Here is a 10,104-nt window from a genome sequence, read left to right as displayed (position 1 = left end):
CCTCCATCCATGGGCTTTTCCAGGCAAGAGTACTGGAGTGGGACGCTATTTCCACTCTGTGGCTGTTGGGAAAATTAGAGGGAGCGGACAGAAAGAGTTTACAGAATGTAGGCATTCCATAACTTGTGATAATAATGATATTAATTTTGAATTTGGGAGAACTGATACATTTCCCCATTGTCCTGGCTGCTGGCAAAGTGAGAGCGCCCCATGGCATCTCTCAGTGCCCACTTGTTGCTTCTTTTGGATGTCTCTTCATTTCCTGGCTTCGTATCTTCCTAAGTTCAGGCTCAGAAAAGTGCAGGCACATCTCAGGAAGCATGGCAGCAGGCTGGAGTCAAAGACAAAGCTATCAGGGCTGAAAGCAAGCTCATTTTCCAGGAGGTATGCATTGCCAGGGGCGTCCCTGGTTGCTCAGTAGGTAGAGAATCCACTTACAATGTGGGCACCTGGCTTTGATCCCCAGGTTGGGAAGATCCCCTGGAGGAGGGCATGGCAAGTTGCTCCAGTCTTCTGACCTGGAGAGTCCCATGGACAGAGGAGCCCGGGGGGCTGCAATCCATGGGGTCTCAGAGTCGGACACGACTGAGAGACACACGTGCCTTGCTGGGGACGTTGTTGCCACTTTCACCTCCTTTTAAGGCTGCTTGGAGAACAGAAAGGGAGAGGTTAGGATGACTCTGGGACATGCGGCCGGTGGCCTCAGCTGAAAGGGGGACATGCTTGACACTTTTCAAGTCCCCAGGGCTGACAAGGCTGGCCCCGAGAGAGGAAGCGGTCTCAGCCAGGAGGGCTGTAGGAAACTCGTAAAATGCTTGGGGAAAATTTTGGTCCAATTTTTTAATCACTTTAGTCCATTTTTTAAAATCACTCCAAAGGAGGTGATACTGCTGAGGGAACTCAGCCCAGATCCCAGGTCAAGCTGGTGAAGTAGAACAAGTCTTGGCCTTGGTGACAGTCTGCCATTTTGTCAGCGTTGTCTTCATCTCCATGACCCATGTCTTCTTCGTCTGAGAAAACCCTCACGGCCCAGGCCTCTCTCCAGGTCTGTGATCTGCTTTGAGTGATTTGCCAAAGAAGAATCTCAGTCATCTGGGATACTCTCATCCTCCTTCGAGTCTAAGTAGGAGTTTATAGGAAGGTCAGTTGACTATCTCGTCAGTTTCCTCATATATTAAATGAGAGTAGAGAGTCTCCAGGGTTGGTATGATTGCCGTTCATAAAGCCACGAACGTGGCTCCTTCGTTTGTCGTCCCTGGCGACACCTGGTGAGATGTGAACAAATTGTTGTTTGGTAATGGCCTGGACCAACACGGCCTCTGGGACTGAGCATCCACTGGTACAAAATGGGACAGACGGTGAGACTGCCTCCGATGGTGACAAGGCTGAGCACCTGTATCTGTGGTCCACTCGAGGCCAGACAGAAGAGTGGCAGGGAAACCGCGGAAGGTGGAGTCTCACTTCACACCACTCTCAGCAGCTCTGTCGGGCCATGGAACTTCACAGAAAATCTCCCCGAAGAGGTGTAGGGACACAGTAACCCTTCCAAGAAATTTTCCAAATGGAGAAATAATGGACCTTGCTTTTCATGCAACTCATTGTTTTTGAGCGCCTTTTCTGTGCCAGCCTGTGTTCTACAGATTGAATGTTTGTGCTCCCCCAATTTATATGGTATTAGGAGGTGGAAGCTTTGGAAGGCCATCGGTTTTAGACGAAGCGATTAGTGTCCTTATAAACAAGAAGACGCCAGAACCCTCTCTCTCTCTCCGCCGTTGGAAGACTCAAGAAGCTGGCACCTGCAAACCCAGAGGAGAGCTCTCTCCAGACACCAAGCCTGCCGGCACCCTGACCTTGCGCCTCCCAGCGTCCAGAGGCATAGGAAACCTACACCTCTTGTTAATAGCACACTGTCTGCGGCATTTGAGAATGACTGGGTGCATCAATGGACCGAAACTGACAAAATCACCTGCCTTTGAAGATTTAGTTGAAAATGTCTGAAAAATTATGAAATGAAACATTGAAGACTTAATAAGTCTACTTCCTAAGTATTTTCTTAAACAAGCTAGTAGCAGTGAATAGATATGGGGCCATTCTGCCATCACTTTGCAGATAATTATTAAAATACACTTAGAAGAATTTTATCTTTCATTTTTAAATATACAACACCTGTATTATGTCATATTTTAATGGTATTTTAAAACCCACAATTTGTCAGTGTTTCCCATCATTCTGGCTAGCAATTAATTTTGAGTATAAAAGGTAAATATCTCTAGGAAATAAAGCTGAGTTTGTCTCATCACAACTGATCCAACCTCCTGAAGCTCATAAGCGATGGTCAACTATGCACAACAGGACTTGTTCACAGCGACTCGCGTTTCTCACCATAGTTTTACTTTTCAGCCTCTTTACCTGGCATCAGTTCAGTTCAGTCGCTCAGCTGTGTCCGACTCCTTGCGACCCCATGAATCGCAGCACCCCAGGCCTCCCCGTCCATCACCAACTCCTGGAATTCACTCAGACTCACGTCCATCAAGTCAGTGATGCCATCCAGCCATCTCTGCATAAACAGGATGAAATGTCCTTCTTAGGCCCAGTTGACAAACTCCTGACTTCCCCTTCACTGAGTAATGAATTTCCTCTCTGGTTTGTTTCCTCTCTGGGTACATGTATAAACACACAAACTCAGCTTTATTTATTTCTTTATTTTGGGTGCCCTGGAGTGATATTTATTTGACTCTTTGACACACATGTGAAATCTTATTAGATAACAAGATTAAAATGTTTTGAGGCTTCTGATTCCACGTGTGATTTGAGATTTTCAGCATTGATTAAGGGTCTCCTGCACTGAAGGCCAATTTTTTTTTTTACCATCTGAGCCACCAAGGAAAAGTGGGCAAATTTTTAAAGATATTGTTATGAAATGTCACCTTCATTTCAAGTAAATAATATTCAGACAAAATCACTTCACCTCTAACCAATTTTAATCACATTTATTCTTGTCATTTGTCAACTAGGTATAGTGTTACAGATATTTATTTACTTAAAATACAATGATTTCTTTTCATTTAAATTACATTTATTTGTGGTTACCTTTTATGGTAAAAGAAAAAAAAATACTGCATAAAAATGTACCATGGTGGTATTTGGTTTATTTTTAAATGTATGTATTTAAATAGAGAAAATGAGTTACTTAAAGTAAGTAAATAATATTACAACTGGTTTAAAATTATGGCTCTTTAAGTATGGAATTTAGGGGTAGAATACTTTTTCTAAGACAGAATCCTTGAAAAATCCCATTTTATTTTTAAAGAATATCACACAATGTTAAGAAATTTAATAGCTGAATTCCTAAAGCATGAATATAGGCAATATGAAGAACAGAAAAATAATATACTGCTTTTTCTCCTATTTGGGTTTTCAGAATCTTTGCAACTTGTAATGGAATAAGCTGGGCTCACAGAATCCAAAGAAAACAACCTCATTCTTTCCCTACAATTGTCCTTCGTAAACACCCTCAGTGTGGTAGTTCCCCTCAGCTTTCTGTTTAAAATCTAAGATAAGTTACTGTCAGCAAGTGGAGAATTTTTGTCACTTCAGCATTAAAATGTACTATCTTATGCAAGAATAGAAACTTGGCTGTTTACAGGGAAGTTGGAGCTGCTTGAGAAAGCAGTCCCATCATGGGGAGGAGGAGAGCGTGGTTTTGTTTTCAACCATCGTCTCTAGCTTGCTGAGAGGACTTTCCGGTCCTTGCAGAGGGCAGGGTGGGAGAGGACAGCTGAGGGCAGGACGTGTCTCCTGGGCTGCTGCTTCCCCAGCTTGCTGTCCAGCTGGTAGAGCTGGTGGCTTCGTGGCTCCGCTGCTGAGATTCCTTGGCTGTGGGTCCTTTTATTCTAATCCACACACTCAGTGCTCACAACTCCTCCCACATCCCACCCTGAGTGTCCATCAACATTTTCCAGGCTCCTTCTCTTCGAGGTCTTCTCCTCCTGATGTCCTTTTGAGGCAAGGTCTAAGACCACCCAGGTGCTGTCTCCCTCCCGTGGCTTACCTGTAGCAGGAGGCTATCCCAGGACGACCTTCCTCTCCTGCTCAGTGGAGGCAGACAGCCTCTGGGGTGGCTCTGAAGACTCCTGCCTCCTGGCGCTCGGGCCTTTGGTGAAAGCTTCCCCTTGACTATGGACAGCAAGACCTGTGACTTGCTCTGAGTAAGTACAGAATGGCCAAGGGGTCAAGGTGTGTGTGTGTGGGAGAGCACCGTAGCACCTGCCTTCCTGGTTTCTCTATTTTTATTTTTTAATCATTTATTATTATTAAATAATTATTTAATTAATAGTTTTAAAGTTATTTTTATTTTTCAGTTTATCTTTGAGTGTGCCGAGTCTTCGTGGCTGTGCCCCAGCCTCTGCTCGTTGCAGCTGATGGGGACCCTCACTCGTTGCGGTTCTCCGGCTTCTCACTGTGCTAATGTCTCCTGTTGCAGTTGCCGCGGTTTGCAGGCTCAGTTGCCCTGTGGCGTCTGGAACTTTCCAGACCAGGGGTCCGACCCAGTCATCTGCATTAGTACGCAGTTTCTTAACCCCTGAACCCCAAGAGAAGCCCCCCGGGGTTGCTTTCTCTCCATGGCCAGCTCTGAGGAAGCAGACAGCCATGCTGGGGACCTCCACGTAGCAGGGAACTGGGGAAGCATTTAGGTGTTGAGGGCGGCCTTAGCCAACAGCCTGCATAGACCACCAGCTAACACCCAGCAGGAACACGGGGCCCTTGGTCCTACAGCTACAAGGAATTGGATTCTGTCAACAACAGGGAAGGCTTGAGAGTGAATCCTTCTCCAGGTGAGCCTCAGTTGAGATCGAAACCTTGCCAACACCTTGTGAGACCTAGACGCATAGGAGCCTGTCAAGCCACAGCCAGTTTCTTGTGCTGTTTCAAACCTCTGAGGCTGTGGCAATGGGTCCTGCAGCGATAGGAACAGACGTTGGCCATCAGAGTTAGAAGCCCCGGCCGGGGCCGGTTTTGGTTCTTCCCAGTGTGCTAGACTCAAGTCTACGGTGACGATCGTGGTCCCACTGCAGCCTGTCTCGCTGAGCTTAGCCTTGAGGAGGGGTAAAGCCCCACAGAACTCCAGTAAGTTTCTTCCAGTGGAATTCTGCAGCAAAGTTTTCAAATGATATGTGTGTGTGCTAAGTTGCTTCAGTGGTGTCTGACTCTGCAGCCCCATGGACTATAGCCCGCCAGGCTCCTCTGTCCATGGGATTCTGCAGGCAAGAATACCAGAGTGGGCTGCCATGACCTCCTCCAGGGGATCTTCCTGACCCAGGGATCGAACCCTGGTCTCCTGTCTCTGCTCATTTGGCAGGAGGGGTCTTTACCACTAGCTCCACCTGGGAAGCCCTTTCAAATAATAGATGTTACGACATTCTCTTGGTTCCTTCTCAGTCTTCAAATTTATTTTCTGAGCAAGTTGAGAAAACCACCTGGCTATTCTTTTGTAGTTTTTTCTTGGGTGAGTGTGTAAATTCATGTTGTGAATTGGGAGTGATTGTCAGTGGCAAGAACGGGGTGATGGAGGTGGCCTGTCCAGGTGCAGGCCATAAGGAAGAACACGGTCTGGAGAAGCTTGCAAACAGTGACTGAACTGTCATCTACCCTTTATCATCTATGTGTAAGCAATTCTAAATACTGATAATAAAATACTGCTCCAGAAAAGTCTAATCGGAAAATGGCCTGTTCCCGGGGCACATCCTTCCCACTGCCTGTCTTTGGTAAGACGCTGTGTTATCTACTGTCTCTGGGCCTCAGATGAACTGGACAGAGCGTTCTTCCTGCTTAAGTCCCGTTACCCCGGATGGACGGCCAGTCCCCAGCTTCACAGTGCCTTCCGGCGCTGGATCAGAGAAAACGGCCCTTCCTTTGCTGCCATCTGCTGGGCAGTAGTTGCAAAACTCAATGGGTGGGGCCTCTTAGACGAGTGTATTGCTCCACCTGCGCCCTGATTTGTGATGGTACTGTGTGTGTGTGTGTGTCTGTGTGTGTGTGTGTGTCTGTGTGTGTGTGTGTGCGCGCGCGCGTGTATGCCCGTGTGCCTGCACACAAACGTGTTCATGCAGCTGTCAGAAGGCAGATGGAACATCTATGTTATCTAAGATCGAAAGCGGCTTCCTCGGCGGCTCAGGGGTAAAGAATCCACCTGTCAACGCAGGAGAGGCGGGTTCGATTCCGGGTCGGGAGGATCCCCTGGAGAAGGAAACGGCCACCCACGCCAGTATTCTTGCCTGGGAAATCCATGGACAGAGGAGCCTGGTGGACATGACTTAGCGCCTAAACAAGGTGAAAAGAACTAAGGCGCACAGTTTCCAGCATATACAGTAACTCCCCTACGTATGGATGAGTTCCGTTCTGAGAGCACTCTCAGGAGTCCAATTTGTTCATAAGTCCAACAAAGTGAGCCTAGGTACCCAACTAGCACAGTCGGCTGTATAGTGCTGTGACAAAGTGAACGTGAAAGTCGCTCAGTCCTGTCTGACTCTTTGTGACCCCATGGACTAGTCCATGGGACTCTCCAGGCCAGAGGACTGGAGTGGGTAGCGTTGCCCTTCTCCAGGGGACCTTCCCAACCCAGGAATCGAACCGGGGTCTCCCGCGTTGCAGGTAGATTCTTCACCAGCTAAGCTATCAGGGGAGACCCTGATATATACTACTGTATGGTAATGAATTTTAATACTTTGCTCACAAACAATACATGGAAAACAAACACAAAAATAAAACGTTTAACCTTGCCATAGAGTACCTTGGAAATTACAACAGTACAGAAAACAACCGCTGGCACGCGGGGGCTGGCATCCGGCGAACAGGCGGGAAGCGTCACTGATGGAGGAGGGAGACGAGGGGGGAGCAGGCAGAGCGGAGGGTGGGCGGCAGCAGGAGTCGGGGGGCGAGCTGCGAGCGTGTTCAAGCCTGCCCTTGACGGCACGGGTCCCGGTTCCTGGCTGGATTCAATTCCGTATCTACCTCGTGAGAAGAACGATCCGGGGCTGTGGGGGTCTCTCTTCCCCGTCTTAGATGAGCGGTTGCATTCTGCGCGGCTGCGGCAGCCTCCGTGCACCGCTGTACGTTCAGGTCCTGAGCCTCGTAAACCAACGGTGCCTCCTCCAACAGAACTGACTTACGTGACTGGGCGTGTGAACACGCGTGCTCACCGTGTACAAGTCCGCGAGGTGAAGGTTCGTGTGTAGGGGCTCACTGTACTGCTTTTCCTTTGCTTGGTCTTGCAGGAGTTGTACCAGAAACTCACTTGAGTGGGGCTGGTTAGGGCGTAGTGGAGAGGGCTAAGTTCTTTGGAGAAAATAAAGGAGCCAGCCGGCAGAAGCAGGGAACTAGCTTTGCCATCTAGGGAGCAAGGCAGCAAACGTGGCGGAAGGGGAGGGAAGGGCGACGAGAGCTCGGTGAAACGCCCGCTAGGCACTGTTCCAAGGGGGTCCGTGTTTTCTCGTCCTTTCCACATGGCCGCTCTTCAGCCAGTAAGTCGTGTCCGACTCTTTGCCGCCCCATGGACTGCAGCACGCCAGGCTCCTCTGTCCTGCACTGTCCCTAGGAGTCTGCTCAAACTCATGCGCATCAAGTCAGGGATGCCATGGAAACATCTCATCCTCTGTGGTCCCCTTCTCCTCCTGCCCTCAATTTCCCTCAGTATTACGGTTTTTTTCCAGTGAGGTGGCTCTTCACATCCGGTAGCCAAAGTATTGGAGCTTCAGCATCAGTCCTTCTGATGAATATTCAAGGTTGATTTCCTTTAGAATTTTATGCTTTGATCTCTTTGCTGTCCAAGGGACCCTCAAGAGTCTTCTCCAGCACCACAGTTCAAAGCATCCTGTGTTGTTCAAGAATGGTCTATATATTCAAAGAAAAAGGAACACAATATCTCAAAGAGACATCTTCATTTCCATGTTTATTAAAGCATAATTCACAAAGCTAATGTATGGAAACAAGCTAAGTATCCACCCAGATGAATGGATAAAAATATAAGAAAAACATACATATATATCTGAGAAAAGAGGCAGTGGCATTGACTCATTAAACACATGGTTATCTTATGTACTGTCTCCCATTGCTTATAAAGAGCTAGTCAGACCAGTTTTGAGTTCTTGGAGAACATGATTCCTGTATATATGAGGTTACAAGACCCTGTGCTCTCCAAGTGTGGTTCTTCCATCACCGCGGGGATAGGTTTTCTGGACACTTCCCTGTTGCTCTGTTGGTGGCATCAAACCGCTTGTCAACGGGGCAGGAGATGCTGTCTCCACTGTATGAGGATTTGATGGCAGAATGAACACACCCTGTGGAAACAACAGAAACGCCATAGGTGAGTCAACCAGATAACCTCAGGGCTTCTCCAGCTTCTCTTTCCCATCTACACAGTCTCGTCATTAGTAGAGCCAATGCTTTCTTCTCTGAATTCAGTCTTGAGGTCTATTTAGTTGAGTTTCTCAAGTATTGCTTAGATCAGGCTAGAGTGAAGAAGAACCTCCGGTGACGGCTTTGGCATGGGATGCGGCCGCTGCTGCTGTGGGCTTCCAGGTGGACCCATCTTACACGTGGATGACGATGCCCAGCACGCTGGGTAAAGCAGAGCGTCGCTGGAAAACGCAGAGCGCCTCTTCCAAACCAGGATGGTGTTCATGCGATGGCGGCAACACACCCAAATCACTGCTCTGCTTGCCATGACCACGGTGCCGCGAAAGCCTACTGACCCAGGATGGCAGGCCTCATCGGAAACTAAGGCAGATGCTGGTCCTTCTGCCACAAACTCAGGGTGACCTGGAGTGTTTGAGGGGGAGGGAGGGGGACCAGAATGGGACAAGGAGCAGGCGTTACACCCCCAGAGCCACTGCTCCTTGGGGCGCATACTCCCCAGCTCTGTCCCCAGCGGGTTAGTGGGGGCAACACTGCCCACTGTGAAGTGGCTCTAGGGGCAGAAGGAAGCACAGGCACAGATATCATGATAAGAGCGCGCCCAAGCGTCTGTTCCCGCGGGCAGACGCTTCACTTCGTGAAAATGAAACGCTTCACGTAACAAAATCGCAAGATCATTAGAAATTGCTGAGAAACACTGCCTTCTAGGGTCTTAAAATGCAAAAGTTCACTAACAAAGTTGACATAATCAGTCAATCTCTGTACTACGAGGAAACGCTGTGGGGTTGAAGGTTGAGGTGCAGCATGGAAGCCCCAAAAGGAAGTAAAGATGAGCAGAATGCTGTAGAAAAGGAACCAAAAATGATCTCACTAGACAATTACTAATTTGCCATTTGACTTCGGGCAGCCCAGGTCTATACCTGGGCTTCTGGGTAAGGAAATTAAGGAACATGTCTTGGGGGTTCAGTGTCCATCTTCTCCCTGTGGAACCCCTAATTCTTGGGCGAAATACTTTCCCTGCTCCTCCTAGTGCCTGCGTTCTCTCTCCTACCATTCCCTGACCCTCACGATCTCACATTCTTTCTGTTTAGCAGTCAGGAGGAGCTGAGCAGGTCTCAAGGGAAGAGAGGTGTGCCCGCACTGACAGAGGAATCTGAAACCCTGACTTTCTTCAGAGGCCCAGGGAAGGGTCCTCTCATCGGATGACGGAGTAACATCTGGCAGTCTCCAGGACCTCTGCACTGTGAACTATTCTCCAATCTGGACCAAGAGGGGATGCCCTTTGAGGTAACAGGGATGGAGAAAAATAGCCTTTCTTTATCTGTCGTGGCCAGCAGAATTCTGAGATGACCCCGAGTGACCCATGCCCTTGTATGATGCCCTCCTCTTGAGTTCCAGGTGGGACCTGTGTATAGGATGGGCTATCCCTCCTGTGAGTAGGTTACTCACCAGCTGCTTCTGAGTTGATCAAAAGTGGCATGTTCCTGGATGAGCTTGACCCAATCACATGAACTCTTTAGAAGAGCCTTAAAGCTTCAGAGACGTTAGCTCTCCTGCTGTCTCAAAGTAGAAGTACGCTTTCCTGATTCCATTGTGGAGAGGAAATCAATTCTGTTACATGAGCTTGGAGAGGAGCTACCCCACATCCAAGGTCAGGGGCGGCAGCCAAGAGGAGCTGCCCCATGTCCAAGG

This window comes from Oryx dammah, unplaced genomic scaffold, assembly GCF_014754425.2.
Source record: "Oryx dammah isolate SB20612 unplaced genomic scaffold, SCBI_Odam_1.1 HiC_scaffold_17, whole genome shotgun sequence".
Taxonomy (NCBI): domain Eukaryota; kingdom Metazoa; phylum Chordata; class Mammalia; order Artiodactyla; family Bovidae; genus Oryx; species Oryx dammah.
This window is presented reverse-complemented; position numbering follows the sequence as displayed.